This window comes from Balaenoptera physalus (assembly GCF_965194825.1).
Source record: "Balaenoptera physalus genome assembly, chromosome: 5".
Classification (NCBI taxonomy): domain Eukaryota; kingdom Metazoa; phylum Chordata; class Mammalia; order Artiodactyla; family Balaenopteridae; genus Balaenoptera; species Balaenoptera physalus.
The window spans coordinates 51,393,430-51,415,313 of NC_138884.1; the positions used below are offsets into that span (position 1 = coordinate 51,393,430).

Here is a 21,884-nt window from a genome sequence, read left to right on the forward strand (position 1 = left end):
ATGTAAACTTCATGGTAACCACAAGCAAAAATCTAGAGCAGAAACATAAACATAAAAAAGGGGAGAGTGAGCAAATCACCATGGAAAACCACCAACTTGTAAGGGCAGACAGAAAGAGAAGAAAAAAGGAACAACAGAGAGACAAAATAAGCAGAAGGCAAAAGATAAAATGGCAATAGTAAATTCTTACATAGCAATAATCACCCCTAAATGTAAGCAGATTGAACTCACCGATCAAAAGGCACATAGTGGGTGGATGGCTGAAAAAACAAGGTCCAACTCTATGCTCTCTACAGAAGACTCATTTCAGCTCTAAAGGCACATAGGCTCAAAGTGAAAGGATGGAAGATGATATTCCAAGCAAATAGAAATGAAAAGAAGGTGGGTATAGCCATCCTTGTATCAGACAAAACACACTTCAAGCCAAAAAAGGTAAGAAGAGACAAAGAAGGTCAGTAAAGGGGTCACTACATCAAGAAGATATAACAATAATAAATATGTACGTTCCCAAAACCTGATCACTGAAATATACAAGTATGTAATAATGGATATTAAGGAACAAATAGACAACAATGCAGTAATTGCAGGATTTCAATACCCCACTATCAGCAATGGATAGATTGTCTTGACAGAAAATCAACAAAGAAACGTTGGACTTGAACCACACCTTAGAACAAATGGATTTAATAGACACATATAGAATATTCCATCCAACAGTAGCAGAACACACATTCTCCTCAAGTGCACATAGAACATTCAGGCTGGATCATATGATAGGTCACAAAACTAATCTTAGCAAACTTAAGAAGACTGAAATCATATCAGCTATCTTCTGTGACCACAATTGGTATGAAACTAGAAGTCCACAACAAGAGAAAGATGAGAAGATCTACAAACATGTGGAAAGTAAACCCACGTCTAAACAACCATTGTGTCAAAGAAGAAGTCAAAAAGGAAATAAAAAATATCTCAAAACAAATGAAAATGAAAACACAACATATCAAATATCATGGCATGCAGCAAAAGCAGATCTGAGTGGAAAGTTTATAGCAATAAATACATTAAGCTGTTAGAAATATCTCAAGTAAACAACCTAACTTTATACCTCAAGGAACTAGAAAAAGAAGAAAAAATTAAGCCCAAAGTTAGCAGAACTAAGGAAATAGTAAGTATCAGAATGCAAATAAATGAAATAGAAACCAGAAAAACAACAGAAAGGATCAAGGAAACTACAAAATGTTTCTTCAAAAAGATAAACAACATTGACAAACCTTTAGTTAGACTCAGGAAAAAAAAGAAGAGTCAAATAAATAAAATTAGAAATGAAAAGAGAAGACATTACAACTGATACTACAGAAATACATAGAATCATAAGAGACTACTATGAACAGTTATATGCCAATGGATTATACAACCTAAAAGAAATGGATACATTTCTAGAAACACACAACCTACCATGACTGAATCAGGAAGAAATAGAAAGTAGGAACAGACCAATAATGAGTAAAGACACTGTATCAGTAATTTAAAAATTCCCAACACAGAAAACTCCAGGACCAGAAAACTCCCCTGGATAATTCTATCAAACATTTAAAGAAGTAATACCAATCCTCCTCAAACTCTTTCAAAATATTGAGGGGGAGAAAACACTTCCAAACTTGTTCTATGAGGCCAGCATTACCTTGATACCAAAGCCAGATAAGGATACCACAAGAAAAGCAAACTATAGACCAATATCCCTGATGAACATAGGTGCAAAAATTCTCAACAAAATATTAGCAAACCAAATTCAAGAACACATTAATAGAAGTATATACGATGACCAAGCGGAATTTATTCCTAGGATGAAAGGATGGGTCAACATATGCAAATCAATAAATCCAACACATCACATCAATAAAAGAAAAAATAAAAATCACATGATCTTTTCAATAGAGAAAGAAAAAGCATTTGACATAAAACAACATCCTTTCATAATAAAAACCCTTAACAGACTGGGTATAGAAGGAACATACTTCAACATAAAGGCCATGTATAACAAACACAAGGGTAACATTATATCTGATGGAGAGAAATGGAAAGTGTTTCCTCTGAGACCAGGAACAAGGCAAGGATGCCCAGTCTCACTATTCTTATTCAATATAGTACTGGAAGTCCTAGCTAGAGCAATTATGCAAGACAAAGAAATAAAATATATCCAAATCAGAAATGAAAAAGTAAAACTGTCATTATTTGCTGATGATATGATTGAATATATAGAAAATCCCAAAGAATCAGCCAAAAAACTATTGAAATTAATCAACAATTTCAGTAAATTGGCAGGATACAAAGTCAACGTACAGAACTCAATTTCATTCCTCTACACTAATGATAAAGCATCTGAGAAAGAAATAAAGAAAACCATCCCTTTCACAATAGCATCAAAAACAATAAAATACTTAGGAATAAATTTAACCAAGGAAGTGGAAGATCTGTACAATTAGAACTGCAAAACTGCTGAAAGAAATCAAGGACACCAACAAATGGAAAGACACAAACAAAATCAAAGAAATTGAAGACACAAACAAATGTTCATGGATCCAAAGACTTAATATTGTTAAAATATCAATAGTTCTAAAGCCATCAACAAATTGAACATAGTCCTCACCAAAATACCAAAGGCATTCTTCACAGAAATAGAAGAAACAATCCTAAACTGTGTGTGGAACCACAAAAGATCTCAAACAGCCAAAGCAATCTTGAGAGAAAAGAGCAAAGCCAGAGATACCACACTTCTGGATTTCAAGCTATACCACAAAACCATAGTAGAAAAACAGTATTGTACTTGGGGGGAAAAAAGACAAATTGACCAACGGAACAGAATAGAGAGCCCAGAATTAAACCCTGGCATATACGGTCAACTAGTATTCAACAAGGAAGCCAAGAATAGCCGGTGGAGAAAGGATAGCCTCTGCAACAAATGGTGCTGGAAAAATTGGAGAAACATATGCAGAACACTGAAAGTAGACCCCTATCTCACACCACTCACAATAATTAACTCAAAATGGGTCAAAGACTTAAACATAAGACCTGATGCCATAAGAATCCTAAAAGAAAATGTTAGGGGAGAAGTTTATTGATATTGGTCTTGGCAATAATTTGGTGGGCATGATGCCAAAATAACAAACAATAAAAGAAAATAATCAAAACATGGGACTACATCAAACTCAAGAGCTTCTGCACATCAAAAGAATAAATTAATTAACAAAATGAAAAGACACCCTACAGAATGGGAGAAAAATTTTGCAAACCATTTATCGAATAAGTGATTAATATCCAAAATATATAAGGAACTCAGTCAACTCAATAACAGAAAACAAACAATCTGGTTAAAAGATGGGAAGAAGAAGTAAATAGTCATTTCTCCGAAAAGGACATCAAAATGGCCAAGAGACACATGAAAAGATGCTCAACATCACTAATCATAAGGGGACTGCAAATCAAAATCACAGTGAAACATTACCTCACACCTGTGAGAATGGCTATCATCAAGAAGACAAGGACCAACAGATGCTGGTGAGGATGTGGGAATGTAAATTAGTCTAACAACTATAGAAAGCTAGATGGAAGCTCCTCAAAAAATTAAAAGTAGATCTATCATATACTCCAGGTATTCCACTTCTGGGTATACAACCAAAGAAAATGAAAATAGGATTTTGACAAGATATACGCACTCCCATGTTTATCACAGCATTACTCACAATAGCCAAGATACGGAAACAACCCAAAAGACCATCAGTGGATGAATGGGTAAAAAAATATGTGGTATACATACACCGTGGAATGTTATTCAGCCATGAGAAAGGAAGAGATCCTCCCATTTGCTACAACATTATGCTAAGAGAGTAAGTCAGATAGAGAAAGACAAGTACTGTATGATGTCACTTACATGTGAAATCTAAAAGTTAAACCTGTGAAAAACAGAATAAAACGGTGGTTACCAGGGACAGGGACAAGAGGGATGGTCTTTAAGGGTACAAACTTGGAAGAATTGGTAAATGAACCATGAAGATCTAATGAACAGTATAATAAATAGACAGTAATACTGTACTATAATTACATAATGTGATCATGTGTATTATAATTATGTAATGTGATATTACTTCAGCAATCACATTAACAATATATAAATGTATCAAAGTAACATACTGTATACCTGAAACATATGCAATGTTACAAGTCAAATTTACTCAATAAAAAAGTGTGCAATTTTATATTTTTCTGTTCATACATTGTTCACGTGAATTACCAAGTTACTGTAATTGCCAAAATCACATAATTTTCTTCTACAAATGTTGCTGCTATATAAGTTGCTTCATGGAGCAAGGACCTAATAAATTTTTTTTTTTTAATTCATTTTTGGCTGTGTTGGGTCTTCGTTTCCATGCGAGGGCTTTCTCTAGTTGCGGCAAGCGGGGGCCACTCTTCATCGCGGTGCACAGGCCTCTCACTATCGTGGCCTCTCTTGTTGCGGAGCACAGGCTCCAGACGCGCAGGCTCATTAGTTGTGGCTCACAGGCTTTGTTGCTCCGCGGCATGTGGGATCCTCCCAGACCAGGGCTCGAACCCGTGTCCCCTGCATTGGCAGGCAGATTCTCAACCACTGCGCCACCAGGGAAGCCCCTAATAAATATTTTTTGAGTGAATAATTTATTTTGAAACTTTAGAGATTTTTTTATCCTTCAATTTTCTCCACTAAAAATTGGAGGCAAAATTATGTATTTCTTTCTGTATTATGTGATTGTAGAAGAGTTAAAAACTGCTGCACAAATTTTTTAAAAACCTGTGATGAACATGAAAGGGTTAGATGTTCCTTTATATTTACAGGAGTGCTTCTTCTAAAAGTCCATGTAACTTTAAAAACTTACAAAATTTAACAAAAAAATAACACCTATACTGTAATATTTGATCCATAAATACTATAACAATTGTTAAAATTTTAGAACAAGATTTAAGTTACACAAGAAATTTTTACACTATGTTTGGTAATTTGGGCATTTTCATTGGAAAAATTTTAAAATAAAATAACCAACATATTCCAAAGCTAAAGATTCACTGCTTTGTGGTAGAATGAGAAAAGAGAATACACATCATTGCAAAGAAATGTGTATTTGGTGCTTTAAATAATCAACTGGGCGTTTCAAAAAGCTTGTTTAACTAGGATAAAACTCGATTCATACGCTGTCTTGCAATTTGGAAATACTTTCCTTTTGTCCATCCATCTCTCCTCCTCCCACCCTCTCCTTCTTCCTTGTCTTCCTCCTTTCCTCTCTTCCTTCTTTTCTCCAAGATATTCAACAGGGGACAGTTGTCAAAAAGATGTTCATAGCTAAAGGCAGCAAGTACAATCAATCCATTCAAAGCACAAGTACCTGTTAATGATCCCTCCATAAAATACCGCTTTTCTCATTTTGCCAGAGGGGAAAAAAACAAGACAGTAACTTCTTTGTAGAGTTCCAAGAATATACACAAAATATATAGGGGAAAAAGGAAAATTTTATAATTTGGAATTTGGATCCAAATGACACCTAAAGTTTTAAAATAATTAATTCCTGGTAAATATTTTCAGGTTTAATCTACTGAGGTACACTATTATAATATAGCATTGCTGTTTAATGTAATGTTTACCTAACAATTATTTAATTATTAATAGCAACAGTTCACTGAAAACTTGGGTCTCTGACCAAAAAGTTTCCATAAAACAATCATTATGCTTAATTGTTCATGTTTATTCAAAATTACAGGCCACTGCTGTTAAAAGAGTAGAAAACCCAATCATTTTACGAAGTGTGTGTGTGTGTGCACATGCACACGCATGCGTGCACGCACATATTTAACAAGTAAATAAAAAATTAGATTACTATTGAATAAAGCAGTGCATTCTCAGGTACCTCATTAGATACATATATAAAGATAAAATAACTATTTGGACGTGAAAACAAAGACTATTACAAGAGACAAAGAAGGACACTACATAATGATCAAGGGATCAATCCAAGAAGAAGATATAAAAATTGTAAATATTTATGCACCCAACATAGGAGCACCTCAATACATAAGGCAAATGCTAACAGCCATAAAAGGGGAAATCAACAGTAACACAATCATAGTAGGGGACTTTAACACCCCTCTTTCACCAACGGACAGACCATCCAAAATGAAAATAAATAAGGAAACACAAGCTTTAAATGATACACTAAAGAAGATGGACTTAATTGATATTTATAGGACATTCCATCCAAAAACAACAGAATACACTTTCTTCTCAAGTACTCATGGAACATTCTCCAGGATAGATCATATCTTGGGTCACAAATCAAGCCTCGGTAAATTTAGAGAAAATTGAAATCATATCAAGTATCTTTTCCGACCACAACGCTATGAGACTAGATATCAATTACAGGAAAAAATCGGTAAGAAATACAAACACATGGAAGCTAAACAACACACTACTTAATAACCAAGAGATCACTGAAGAAATCAAGGAAGAAATCAAAAAATACCTAGAAACAAATGACAATGAAAACACGATCACCAAAAACCTATGGGATGCAGCAAAAGCAGTCCTAGAGGGAAGTTTATAGCAATACAATGCTACCTCAAGAAACAAGAAACACCTCAAATAAAAAACCTAACCTTACACCTAAAGCAATTACAGAAAGAAAAACAAAAAAAAACCCCAAAGTTAGCAGAAGGAAAGAAATCATAAAGATCAGATCAGAAATAAATGAAAAAGAAATGAAGGAAACAATAGCAAAGATCAATAAAACTAAAAGCTGGCTCTTTGAGAAGATAAACAAAATTGATAAACCATTAGCCAGACTCATCAAGAAAAAAAGGGAGAAGACTCAAACCAACAGAATTAGAAATGAAAAAGGAGAAGTAACAACTGACAATGCAGAAATACAAAGGATCATGAGAGATTACTGCAAGCAACTCTAGGCCAATAAAATGGACAACCTGGAAGAAATGGACAAACTCTTATTAAAGCACAACCTTCCAAGGCTGAACCAGGAAGAAATAGAAAATATAAACAAACCAAACACAAGCATTGAAATTGACACTGTGATTAAAAATCTTCCAACAAACAAAAGCCCAGGACCAGATGGCTTCACAGGGGAATTCCATCAAACATTTAGAGAAGAGCTAACACCTATCCTTCTCAAACTCTTCCAAAATATAGCAGAGGGAGGAACACTCCCAAACTCATTCTACGAGGCCACCATCATCCTGATACCAAAACCAGACAAAGATGTCACAAAGAAAGAAAACTACAGGCCAATATCACTGATGAACATAGATGCAAAAATCCTCAACAAAATACTAGCAAACAGAATCCAACAGCACATTAAAAGGATCATAAACCACGATCAAGTGGGGTTAATCCCAGGAATGAAAGGCTTCTTCAATATACGCAAATCAAAGAATGAGATACACCATACTAACAAATTGAAGGATAAAAACCATATAATCATCTCAATAGATGCAGAAAAAGCTTTCAACAAAATTCAACACCCATTTATGATAAAAACCCTCCAGAAAGTAGGCATAGAGGGAACCTACCGCAACATAATAAAGGTCATATATGACAAACCCACAGCCAACATCTTTCTCAATGATGAAAAACTGAAACCATTCCCTCTAAGATCAGGAACAAGACAAGGGTGCCCACTCTCACCACTATTATTCAACATAGCTTTGGAAGTTATAGCCACAGCAATCAGAGAAGAAAAAGAAATAAAACGAATCCGAATCGGAAAGGAATAAGTAAAGCTGTCCCTGTTTGCAGGTAACATGATACTATACATAGAGAATCCTAAAGATGCTCCCAGAAAACTACTAGAGCTATTCAATGAATTTGGTAAAGTAGCACAATACAAAATTAATGCACAGACAGCTCTGGCATTCCTATACACTAATGAGGAAAAATCTGAAAGAGAAATTAAGGAAACACTCCCATTTACCATTGCAACAAAAAGAATAAAATACCTAGCAATAAACCTACCTAGGGAGACAAAAGACCTATATGCAGAAAACTATAAGACACTGTTGAAAGAAATTAAAGATGAGACAAATAGATGGAGAGATATACTATGTTCTTGGATTGGAAGAATCAACATTGTGAAAACGACTATACTACCCAAAGCAGTCTACAGATTCAATGCAATCCCTATCAAACTACCACTGGCATTTTTCACAGATGTAGAACAAAAAATTTCACAATTTGTATGGAAACACAAAAGACCCCAAATAGCCAAAGCAATCTTGAGAAAGAAAAACGGAGGTGGAGGAATCAGGCTCCCTGACTTCAGACTATACTACAAAGCTACAGTAATCAAGACAGTATGGTACTGGCACAAAAACAGAAATATAGATCAATGGAACAGGATAGAAAGCCTAGAGATAAACCCAAGCACATACGGTCACCTTATTTTTGATAAAGCTGGCAAGAATACACAATGGAGAAAAGACAGCCTCTTCAATAAGTGGTGCCGGGAAAACTGGACAGCTACGTGGAAAAGAATGAAATTAGAACACTCCCTAACACCATACACAAAAATAAACTCAAAATGGATTAAAGACCTAAATGTAAGGCCAGACACTATCAAACTCTTAGAGGAAAACATAGGCAGAACACCCTATGACATAAATCACAGCAAGATCCTTTTTGACCCACCTCCTAGAGAAATGGAAATAAAACAAAAATAAACAAGTGGGACCTAATGAAACATAAAAGCTTTTGCACAGCAAAGGAAACCATAAGCAAGACGAAAAGACAACCCTCAGAATGGGAGAAAGTATTTGCAAATGAAGCAACTGACAAAGGATTAATCTCCACAATTTACAAGCAGCTCATGCAGCTCAATATCAAAAAAACAAACAACCCAATCCAAAAATCGGCAGAAGACCTAAACAGACATTTCTCCAAAGAAGATATACAGATGGCCAACAAACACATGAAAGAATGCTCAACATCAATCATTAGAGAAATGCAAATCAAAACTACAATGAGATATCATCTCACACCAGTCAGAATGGCCATCATAAAACAATCTACAAACAATAAATGCTGGAGAGGGTGTGGAGAAAAGGGAACACTCTTGCAATGTAAATTGATACAGCCACTATGGAGAACAGTATGGAGGGTCCTTAAAAAACTAAAAACAGATCTACCATATGACCCAGCAATCCCACTACTGGACATATACCCTGAGAAAACCATAATTTAAAAAGAGTCATGTACCACAATGTTCATTGCAGCTCTATTTACAATAGCCAGGACATGGAAGCAACCTAAGTGTCCATCGACAGATGAATGGATAAAGAAGATGTGGCACATATATACAATGGAATATTATTCAGCCTAAAAAAGAAACGAAATTGAGGTATTTGTAGTGAGGTGGATGGACCTAGAGTCTGTCATACAGAGTGAAGTAAGTCAGAAAAAGAAAAACAAATACCGTATGCTAACACATTTATATGGAACCTAAAAAAAAAAAAAAAAAAAAAAAAAGAATGGTCATGAAGAACCTAGGGGCAAGACGGGAAAAAAGACGCAGACCTACTAGAGAATGGACTTGAGGATACGAGGAGGGGGAAGGGTAAGCTGGGACAATGTGAGAGAGTGGCGTGGACATATATACACTACCAAATGTAAAACCGATAGCTGGTGGGAAGCAGCCGCATAGCACAGGGAGATCAGCTCAGTGCTTTGTGACCACCTAGAGGAGTAGGATAGAGAGGGTGGGAGGGAGGGAGACGCAAGAGGGAAGAGATATGGGGGATATGGGGATATATGTATACGTATAGCTGATTCACTTTGTTATAAAGCAGAAGCTAACACACCATTGTAAAGCAATTATAGTCCAAAAAAGATGATTAAAAAAATGTCCATATTTGCAAAAAAAAAAAAGATAAAATAGCTATTTGGTATTATTTTCACAAGGTACAACTAAACATTTCTTTAAAAATTTTTCTGAAGAGGGTGTTTTTTTCCCTTTCTGTACAAAACTTCCAAACTGTGCTGGTATACAGCACTCATGTCAAAATAGAAGGTGAAACATTTTAATTCCGCAGCAAGTGGAAATTAAAAATTCACAGAATTTGTTGAATTATACCAGGTATGGAAATGGCCTTCTCTTTCGTAAACCTGACTATATGTATATTATACATAAGACTACATATAAGCATTATATAAGATTATAGAACTTAAAATTAGTTTATAAAAGATACAAATCTGTTAACCTAAAAGGAACTCCAGATTTTTATAGAAAATTCATGATAAGATCCAATTTCATTCTATTTAAAAATCTGAGAAATCGACAAATATTTTAATCACTTACAGGAGAATGTTTCAGTTATTTCTCAGCAACAATAATTGGTGAAAGTTTCTATGTATAATAATAGTAAGATGTTAAGGACATGAATTATATTGTGTCACCCAAATCCACCCAGTGGTGCTACTCATCATCCTTAACAGTTTTCACAGGTCTGCTTCCTCAAGCCAACAGTAGTCTATAAAAAAAATAGATTGGGTAAAAAAATCCACATGCTTAAACAGCTTCATACACCTATTCTAAAGTACAAACAAACTTTCACTGTTTAACCAAGAATATTCTCACTATCAGATGAAAGAACAATGAATGAAAAAACATGCAATCATATTAAAACATGAAACAGAAAACAGGACTTTTTCTGAGGAGGAAAATCAGTTTCATGATTTTGCAAAGCACACAAAATATCACATTTAATTTATTTTCTACTGATCATCCTTCTATTTATAACGCAACACTTTATCTCAATTTTTAAACAATGTCCATGGTTAAATTCTACTTATGTCTCAAAGAACATTAGCAAGATTTTAGTCTCCCTCTTCATCCTCTCCACTCATGTTTTACGATGGTTTAAATAATAGTTTCTAGTAAAAAAGTTATTTTCCTTCAGAACTTATACTTGTTTCTATATTTCTTTTTGCTTCTTGTATTACAGCTCTGCTGAAATTAAACTAGCTCTCATTCCATTATAGCAAATAAGTTTATATCATTATTTTTGGTGGTTTAAAATGTGACCATGTTTCTAGGTATTTTTTTTTTAATTATTGTTTTCCATTCATCTAACGCAGCACAATATGAGCTTTTATAAGTGAGATACATTATTGCTTTTCAGTTTTAAGAAATTTTATTTTTATGTTACTAATTCTTTTAAATTTATTGAAACTGGTTTTATGGTTAAGTAAAAATGTAAATATTCCACATGTAATTGAAAAGCCTGCATAATATTTTCTAACTGTTATATATATATCCTTAAAATCAAAGTTAGAAATAATTTATTCAAATCTCTATATCCTTATTACTTCATTTTATTCTATTTTATGCTTATTTGTCTATTTTTCTCAGTTATTTTCTCCTCCCCTCTCTTCTTGCTTTCTGTTGAACAGACTGAAATCTACCCCCATCCCATTCCATTTTTCCTACTGGTTTGAAATGTGTATGTCTTATTACTCTTCTTTAAGTGGTCATCCTTAAAATTTTACACTGCATTCTGCTTAACAATTTAACAAAGCCTAAAATTAAACAAAATAATGCAGGGACCTTAGAATGCTTTAAGTCTGGTAAGCCTTTTCCAACTATATTTTCAATTGTTCTCTTAGATTTATCTTGTCTTCTTCCTTTGAATTCCATCAACTTCATGAAGATGTTGTTGTACAAACAGCTTTATTACTGTTCAAATATGTGATTATACCTGAGGACCTGCCATTTGTTTCTAGCTACTAGATTATAAGTACTCATAACTGCCTTCTGTAATAATTTTCTTTCTTGCTAAGTATATCCATTAACACTTCTTTAGTGAAGGTTAATTGGCCTTAAATGCTCTTTGATTTTATATTTCTGTGAATGGCTTTATCTTACCTTCATTCTTGAAAGAGAAAGAAAGAGAAAGTCAATGAGTCTACAATTCTTGGTTGGTAATTATTCCCTCTCAGAACTTTAACAGTTCTTGTCTCTGATTTTGTTTGTTTATTTATTATACTTATCTTTTATCTGCTTTTAACATCTCTTGATTCTGGTGTTCTACAGTTCCAATATAAAGTGTTGTTTTGGGTGGGAATTTATTTTCCTTTGTATCACTAGGGATTTGAGAGGTTTCCTGAATCTAAACATTGGTGACTCTCTTCAATTTTGGGCAATTCCCATAGATTATCTCTTAAGTATTTCTTTTTCCCACATGCTCTTCCTTCTAGAACTCAGATCAGATACAAAAATCAATCGCTTTACCCTGTCCCCTAACCTGGCTTTCATATTTTCCATCTCTTCATCTCTCTGTAGTGCATGCTGGTTATTTATTTCAAACGTGTCTTCTAATTTGTTGAGTCTCTCTTCACCTGTGTCTAATCTGCTGTTTCAGCATTCACTAAATTCTTTATTTCAGTGATTACATTTTTCATTTCTCAATACTACTCTTTTTCAATTCTACTTGATCATTTTGATAGTCTCTTATTCTTTCCATTCTTCTACTCTTTTATTTCTTTATACATATAAAACAAATTTTATATCCTAAATCTATTTCAATATATACATTTATTTTGGTCTAATTCTGTAGTTTATTATTTCTGATGATTCTTCCTCTTGCATTTTATGTTTTTATTTTTATTGTGAGCATATGTTTCCTGGAAATGGATCTGTAAGAGCCTAGATGACTATATTCAACAGGAAGACAAGACATGGAGAGAAAGTGCCAGAAGTAGAGGGAGGGGTAACTGAAAGTCCTGATGGAAGAATGCCAGTGTAGCTAGGTGGTGGTTGTAGTTTAGGGTCAGTTAAAGGAGGGACGAGGAACAGGAAGTGAAGGGAAGGGACCTTTCAAGGAATAAATGTGTGTGTGTGTGTGTGTGTGTGTGTGTGTGTGTGATGTGAGGGAAGATTCGAAAATCTTTACCCAGAAAAGCAAGATCATCAGGTAAGTGGTCTTTAGAAAGATTATTCTGGCAGCAGGATAGCAAATGGATCAGAAGGAGGTGAGGTAGAGACAGGAAAATCATGAAGACAACAATAGTAAATGCCAGAGATTTAGAGGGTTTGAATAAGTCAGTGATGCGATGACTGAAGAAAAGGGGACATGAGAAAATTCAAGAGATGGGGCTAAACCTAACCTTTCACAATCAAACAGTAATGCTCTCTTTCCAAGGATCCACACGAAAGTTTTCATACCCATTCTAAGTGAGATGACATTCCAAAGTATACAAAATATGTTTGACTTGGACACTAACACTCATTTCACTATCATAAATGTCAAACAACCCATATTGATGGTCAGATACTATATGTCTTAGAAGACTTCATAAAAAACAGCCAGATAACAAGCAGTATATGTTTCAGCAGCATACTGTCTTAATCTGGGGAGTCCTTTTCAGCTAACGGAAAAATATATAAAACCGAAAGAAGTCAAAGTTGCTAGTGACAATTTAATCCAAATAGCTTAATCTGAAAAGCTTTATTGCTTAGAGAGATATAATATTACAGAAAGCTGAAACATATCAATGTACTGTTAGAGTTTCTAATTCTATGACATAAACTTATTTTTAAATAGTCTTCTTTTGTAATATTGTCTTAATCTTGCAGTATTAGTGATAATACTTTGAATAATGGAAATACCCAGTATAAATGCCTTTCCCTAAAATTGCTTATCTGATTATTCTACCCAAAATCATGGACCAAAGTCACATTTCTGATTTTACACTTGAGATCAACAGGAGCAATAGTAATGGCTAAAATTCACTGAGGACTTACTATGTTCCAGGCATTATTTATATATATTAATTAATTTAATCTTCATAACAAGTCTATGAGATGGGTTATAATTATTACTTATATTTTTGGAGACAAGGAAGCTGAGACACAGAAAGGATAAGCAAATTACCCAGGGTCACACAGCTGGCATTCATCAGTGGAAGCAGAAACCTAATCCAAACATTCCTTTCATAACCACTCCATTCCACTGCCTATCTGAAAGTGTGACTCATTATGTTAGTACATCTTGTTGAACTTTATAGTTTTATGCTGTTTGAAGGAGTGCTGCTGGAATCATCTTCATTTATATACCTCCACTGTGCCCTTCTATGTAATTCTGAAAATACGAACAATCTTTGTTTGAAAATAGAGGTAGTCTTTAAGTGATAGCATGTGCATTTTGTCATGCCTTTGAGCTAGCTAGTCATAAAACTTCTCAAAGATAGTAACAGGTTTTGTTGACAGTAATGGCCAGCCATAAACAGACTCAGAAATTCCTCACCCTAGACCAGGGGGTCAAGTCTGCAAGCACAATGGGAGCTTCCACTTGATGTTGCAGGTTACTGGACACAGAGTCCATGGTTCTCACTCCCAGAGGCAGCTGTGACCCAAATGAATTTAGCCTCATGGGTGTCAAGGAGACAACTGGACACCTACTCTGAAGTGCAATGGCCACCTGTGCACCTGCAGGCCCTCTGCCCTGATGTGCAGTGAGCCTTTCCCACCTGGATTAGATGCTGCTTCAAGTATCAGGTAGACACTATGAACCAGGCTTGTGGAGAATGCCAATTACACACTGCCCCCAGGCACCTCTGTTTCAGGCTCCTCCTGAATATGGAGCCTTGCTGAGATCAGACTTGATCAAGATCTCCCTAGATAATAGTCATCTTGCCTAATAATACCTGCCAGAAGGCCTCCTCTTTGCTGCTTGTTGGTCTTTGGTAGTTCCCCTGACACCTGGCCTTTTCAAGCTCTCCCTCAGGGCTTCCCAGCAACTTTTAGAACAGGCACCATGCTTTTTATCAAAGCCTTGGGTCAGAAGTTATGTCAGGCATTTTCCTACTGGAAGAAAACAAAACACTCAAAATCAGCCAATGGATCCTTCCATGAACAAATCAGTTGGCTAGTAGAGAGCTCAGGGATAGTCACATAAAAATTCATTTTTATTAGGCCACCTAAAAAATGATTATAAAATACACGGGGGGATTCTGCAGATATTCTATATACTTTCAAGGTAGCATATTTAAAATATATTAATTTCTCCATTTATTTGGTACTTACTGAGTACCATCAGCAAAGCACTGCAGGAACAAAGAAGCGTGATTCTGTTTTCAGGAAGTTTAAAATCTGATTAAGGAGGGAGACATGTAACCAAGCATCTGTTCTATGAAGCCAGTAAGAGCCTGAAAGCTAGTGCTTTTCATAATAGATGTTAAACTAATTACCTAAATGGATTGTGCATTTTGCTTTCTTGTCAAAGTGATGCAGTCAAAGCACCTGGTCAAGGATCAAGTTGCAATCACTTCCTGGCTCCACCACTGGTCATGAGGGCCAACCTTTCCTGTCACAGTAGCTGGATAAGAGCAGTCACAACACAGACAAAACACTGGAAGTCAGATCTGGGGATCTTGCTGGATGTTTGGGGAAAGAGAATCATTCACCTTTTTACTTATCCAACAAATATGTATTGAGAACCCACTGTCTTCCAGGACCATCCCTGTGCTCTGGGGATTAGGAAGTAGGAATAACAACAAAAAAGAAAGAGGAAGTCTCTGCTTTCTTGGAGCTTGAGCTGAGGGAATAAACAAATAAATACATGCTTAGTGCTTCAGGGTAATAAGGACCAAAGTCCAAATAGAGGAAAGCATTCTCTCTATCACTGTGATTAGGAAGGTCGACCTTGGACATGGAGCTACCAAGCAGATTCCTGCCTGAGCATCAAGCTGACACTGGGAAGACAGAGCGGAAACATGAAGAGAGGCTGATCCTGATGGCACAGCCTCATCTGGATCTAACCTTGCCTGAAATGCAATGATGTGAACCAACAATTCCCCGTTTTGTTTAAGTCACTTGCCAATACCCCAGTCCTTCACACTCCCATTTCTTATTACTCCACATAGAATCAAACAACCATTAAGTCCTGAAAGTGTTCTTTGTGTGCAGTGTCACTTTTTCATTCTCACTGCCATCCTCCCACTTCAGTCCCTCTTACACCTGGGAAATGGAATAACAGTGGAAGACCTCAGGGGGATGGATCCCACAGGAAGTAGTGAAGGAGGAAGGACACCTCTTTGGCTGGCCAAAATCCACGCAAGTCAACCCAGGAAGTCATTCGGCATCACCTCCATCTAAGAAAATGGAAGAAGATGCTCGTGAAGGCTCTGGGCATGTTGATGCTGGGGGTTGGGAAGGAGGCCTTGGGAGGGTGGGTAAGCCAGTCTCATCCCTAGGGAACTGGGATGGAGATTAAGATACAACATATGTCCTTTTCATGCTCAAATGCGCAATAGCCTGCAGGATGTATCTCCCCACTCTTGCTTCACCTTGCAGCAATATTCATGAGGAAAAGGAACTTTCCCTAGGCAAGCATGCAGCCTATCTTCCAACAAATGAATCCTATCACTTACAAGGAGAACAAGTGAAATCAGTCCATAGCGATGCAAATCTCCCAAAGATCAGGTTTTCAGGTTTCTTAAAATAGATCAGTAGTTCATCATGACAAAAGAATAGTAAATAATTATGATCCAAAGTTTATTCTTATAAACTGGAAAATCAATATTATGTTTGTTAACCTTGTACCATAGTTCAAAATAGATCATTTGACTTACCTCTAATAGGTAATTGACTCTGAGATCTGTCAATTCTACTGTGTTCTATGCCAGAAAAAATAGTTTTCAGAAATGTTCCTTGTCACTTTAAGAAAGCAAAGAGTAATTTGGCGTTTGCTCCCTTAAACTCTCTTATACGTACCTTAACTAAACTCTAGTCAACATATCCTCTTTCAGTCCCCCAATTTTTTTAACCCCTCGCAATGACGGCATGGTTCACACCATAGAAAAGGATGTGCTCTGAAATGTCAAGGCTCACAGGTTTTCTTATCAGAACTTCCGTGAATCGAGACTTCCCTGGTGGAGTAGTGGTTAAGAGTCCGCCTGCCAATACAGGGAACACGGGTTCGATCCCTAGTCCAGGAAGGTCCCACGTGCCGTGGAGCAACTAAGCCCACGCACCACAACTACTGAAGCCCTTGCGCCTAGAGCCCACGCTCCGAAACAAGAGAAGGCACCTCAATGAGAAGTCCGCGCACCACAACAAAGAGTAACCCACGCTGGTCGCAACTAGAGAAAGCCCGTAGCCTCAGTGCCGCAATGAAGACCCAACTCAGCCAAAAATTAATTAATTAATTAATTAATTAAAAAAAGAAAACTTCCATGAATTAACACAACGTTGCAGAGAAGCCTAAGAATCACAGACACACAGCAGCTAGCCAGCTTGATGATATTACACAGCTATATTTTTCTTTTTATGTTGTATTATTATACTTTTAGTGTATAGCAATGTCCTTATTCTCAAGTTTCTAATCATCAAAGACACAGCAAACGTAAAGCTATATGACAAATCCTTAATTTTGATAATCTCCAAACATTTGAACAGATGTCTATAGAAACGTATTCTTTTTCTTACATCAGCCAAATCTGAGACATTAAAATAGTTAACAGTTCTTAAAATATTTTCTTCCATAATAGAAGTTTATATTAAAATTACTTTCTTTGACCTGAATCAAATTACTGAATTATTTTCGCATGCTAATCAGATTCCCTTTATTATATCTACTCGCCTTTAAATCAAAATCCTACCAGCCATTCCTTAGAACTGTATTAACAGGAAGCAGGACCTGGGAAGGCCTCAGAGGCAGGTTAAGTGCTGCTGGTTCTAACGGTGGCTGCATAGCAATATCCTAGAACACAAAACACCTCCGACACGTGAAGGCAATAGTTTCAACTGGGGTTCAACTGGGTCAGGGCAGATGTCTTTGTATTTCCTGATTACTCACATGCTCAGAAATCCAAAGTGGAGAATATCCGTTCTGCATGGTAACAAGTAAGAAATAGCTCAATCCCACGTAACTGGATTGTCACCTAATCCAATCTGTGCCTCTCTTACAACTATTGACAGTGGTTTTTAATTCCTTCGGCAGGTCTCTCTACCCAACCAGCCTCCCTTAAGACACACAAACATACGTACACACACATGGTTCATTCTGCCACTTCTCCCACCAATTCACCACTCCGAGGAAGAGTGTATTTAGCTTAACTTTATCAAGCTCTTTGGCTGCCTGAGGATTTATAAATGTTAAAATAAAAACTAATTACAACCTTGAGAACTGCAGGTGGCACCTGGTCTTATGTCTCAAGGCAGCAGGTCGCTCCTGCATCATCCAAGCAGCAATGTCACTGCTTGCTCCTAAGCTCCAGAGAAACCCTCTGTTGGGTCTCGAACACCCCAAGTAATGAGATGCTACTGAAACGAGCATGTGGGGACCCTAGGTCTATGCCACAGCGTTAAGTGGCTTCTGAGGTTATCGAAACTGCCACTGATTCCAAACAAGGTTCACCAGCCCCTTCCTCCCACAGTGGTCCAGTGAACACGTGGCATAAAAAATGCCTTCTCCACAGGTGACAGCCACTAAGGCCAGAGATGGAACCACAGGTGATACAACTTAGGAACACATACATTTAAATATCCGATACACCATTTACCATAGCCCTAAAATGACTCATCCGAAAGTATCATATTTGCCAGTTGAAAAAACAAACTTTTTTCAAGTTTCTCTCCATGAGTTAGCTATAACTAGCACATCCTCCATGAGTATCTTTTCCTGATGTACTACCGAGTAAAAACTTAATAAAAGCCATAGCCTAGATAAAATATATCATTTTTTCATTTGTGATTAACAGCCTTGGAGGGAGGTTTTTTTTTAAACTGGTCCATTAAATGGGCATATATTTAAATAAAAATTATATAGTTTCTAACTTTAAACTACTCAAAATTTCAAGTACTTTATGTTTCAATTCTATTTCAAATCAGTACACTGAAAATACCCATTACCTGGAAACTAAGGAGAATATTTTTATTTTTTATTGTGAGCCAGACTCCCTATATTATTATTGAAAAGTAAAGTTTCTAATGAACCAGAAAGGAAATTTATTGTAAAGCAACACTCAAACTAAGCACATGTATTATCACACAAGGTTATGTGTACACCTACCAGACATGTGCAATCTCTATGTCAAAGCATTGTTTTCAAAAAGTTAAAAACACAACACGTACAAATATAGAACAAATGCATGCCAAAGAATCATAAACTCATTAATGACTAATCCAGTAAAAGAGCATTTTGAGAAACTAGGAATTTACAGGCATTTATAGAAGAATATTAGAATGAGATTGCTAGGTTACAAAAAAACTGATCAATGTCCTACAGGGCAATAAAACCTTTGTAGTTACCATATGTACCTGAAAAAAAAAAAAAAATCATCAATTTCAGCTTCTAAACTCCAATCAAATAGTAAATGACCAAGTCAGACATGGGTGCATTCTTCTAGGTAATTAAACAATCATGTGGGCCTATTAAACAATGTTCCTGCATAATGTCAAAAGGTCACTCTATCATACCCTCTCTTTTTTTAACTTTTTATTTTACATTGGAGTATAGTTGATCTACAATGTTGTGTTAGTTTTTACAGTATTTACAAGTTGTGTATAACTTTAATTAGCACACAGATTTTAACCTTATGCCATAGAACTCAAACTGGAAAAAACATGTATGATATTTTGAAGGAACGTATTACATATGGTTTCCTGCCTCTCAGAAATAGGTAGACATAAATAATTCCGTTTTTAAAAGTTATTCAATATGATGCAACAGAGCCTATAGCAATCAGCACCGCAACGGGCCCCAGGTAGGCAGATTGAGTGGGGACACTTTGGAAGTTACTCTGAAGAACTTTGTATGTTGAAGCCAAGCCTTTAAAGGCTCTGAAAAGTTAAGTGGGGAGAAGATCCAGAGGTTAATTTCGTATTTGTTTTTCAGGATTAGAATTAGAATTGCAGGTAAACCCTGGATCTATTCATTCCAAATTGTTTGAACTCTTTTATACTTTTATAAGTATACTTTTATATTCAAATTCTGATTTTGATTTAAAGGGAAAAATTCAAATTCAAATTTTCTCAGTTAATTGAGATTTTTGTCAGTGAATATGTCCTTTATTTAGTACTCTTGAATGATTTGGGGTTTTTTTTCCAAATCAACTCAAAGGAGCAGACATTCTTGAGCTCCAGTCTTCTCCCCAGAACAGGCTTTCAGGCGTGGGAGGGTCACTGATAATGTGTCTTTAGGGTCATTTTGTTTGTTTGTTTGCTTAAAGAGTCTCCCCCAGTTGCATAAGCTTCAGGACCCTCACAGCTCTAGCCTTGCCTGTCACTCTGTGTTGATAGTCACATGGACTTTGTAAGTTTTTTTGGAGAAAAAAATGTTGTTGTTTTCCCGAAGTTTTCAAAAATATTCTGACCTCAATATTTCTGGGAAGTTTATTCAAATATGATTTTTAAAAAAAAACCGTCCGTTTACCAGTTTGTTGAAGACTCTTTCCAACAAGTCCAAGCTCCAGTGCTTACTAAATACCTCTCTCCATATTCTATGCTCATTTTCCCCAACATGTTTCACTGAATCACGAATGGATTCCCCATTCACCTGCTCCAGGGGCACATCTTCTGATAGGCTCCCTCCCTAAACCAAGGAACATATTACATATGGTCTAATGCCTTTCAGAAATAGGTAAACATAAGTAATTCAATCTAAATATCAACCAAAATACTGACATTTTCTTATTCAGATTATATCTCTTCTTCCTCCCCAAAGATCTGAAAATTCATAAAGAAACAGTAGATTCACAGGGATAATCCTGATTAACTTGGAGGATTCGACTCACTCTAGAAAACCACTAAGCACACTATTGAGACAAAAAGAAGCCTGCACCAATTAAAACAGCAGCAGGATTTTAGTCCATATTACCCAAGGTGAAAACTTCTTTATGGACTGTATTGTCTTAGCACACATGGCATTACTTGAGATTGACTGTGCTCACATAGCAATAGAATATGTTGATGACACTTAGCAAATAATTACAAAGAATCTGTGCCCATTGAAATGACAGGAGTTCTGACAAACAATACCCTTGAGAAGAGACATTTGATAAACACACTATTAGACATTCACTTAAATCAATTCTCACGATTTTATACTTCTTAGCAGTTGTAGCATTATGTTCAGTTCCTCCATTCTGCAATTCATGTATTTTTATACCAAATTCTTAAGGTTAATCATGTTATTGGGTTAGGATAATTTATACAAGTGTCTCACTATTATACGATGTATGTTATTTTTATTTTAAAAGAATAATATTGTGTGATACTATCTATTAGAGGATCATATTAATAAACTTTCATTAAAGATGATACAGTAACACTTTAGCACATAAGGAGCCATTGCTCCAGTGAAGAAAGGATTCAAATCTGATACAAATCTTCAAATTGAGGTGCTAATATATTTGCCTAGATCAAGCACTAGGTATTACATGAAGAGCACATGATGTTTGTCTCCCATGCTGGCCAACAAAATGGGCTTGATCTGCTCCCCCAACCAAGGGCAGAGACCTCTCATACATATGCAGGACATAACAGGGAGGAGACATTGTTGGATAAAAACAAATCCTGATTACCACTCCTAGAACAGTGATTCAAGTTGTGTGCCCCACCTGTAGTGGGCCAGAAATACATCTTTTCTTCTCACAACAAGAAGGGCACTTTTGACAGGGGAAGGAAACAAAAGAAGACTTCTAGAGAAAATTACAAGTACTGAGATTTAACAAGGTGCGGATGAGTGTGTAACACTCACTAAATTGAACCTCTGGGTCTACAAATATCATCACTTACGTCAAATAATCACCATCAACAGCGGCTGAAATGTCTAACACTGGCTTCAGTCCTTTTCAGAGA

The 21,884-nt window shown here is 36.1% G+C and overlaps 1 pseudogene across 1 annotated transcript in view; it reads left to right on the plus strand.

Annotated features, from left to right (window-relative positions):
• The window catches only part of LOC309661528 (protein enabled homolog pseudogene), a 71,126-nt pseudogene extending 53,416 nt beyond the window's left edge, over nt 1-17,710 (plus strand). Inside the window, exon 2 of the transcript XR_014268387.1 lies at nt 17,698-17,710. The product of XR_014268387.1 is annotated as a protein enabled homolog pseudogene (transcript). The remainder of the gene's footprint in view (nt 1-17,697) is intronic.
• The last annotated feature ends 4,174 nt before the right edge of the window (nt 17,711-21,884 follow it).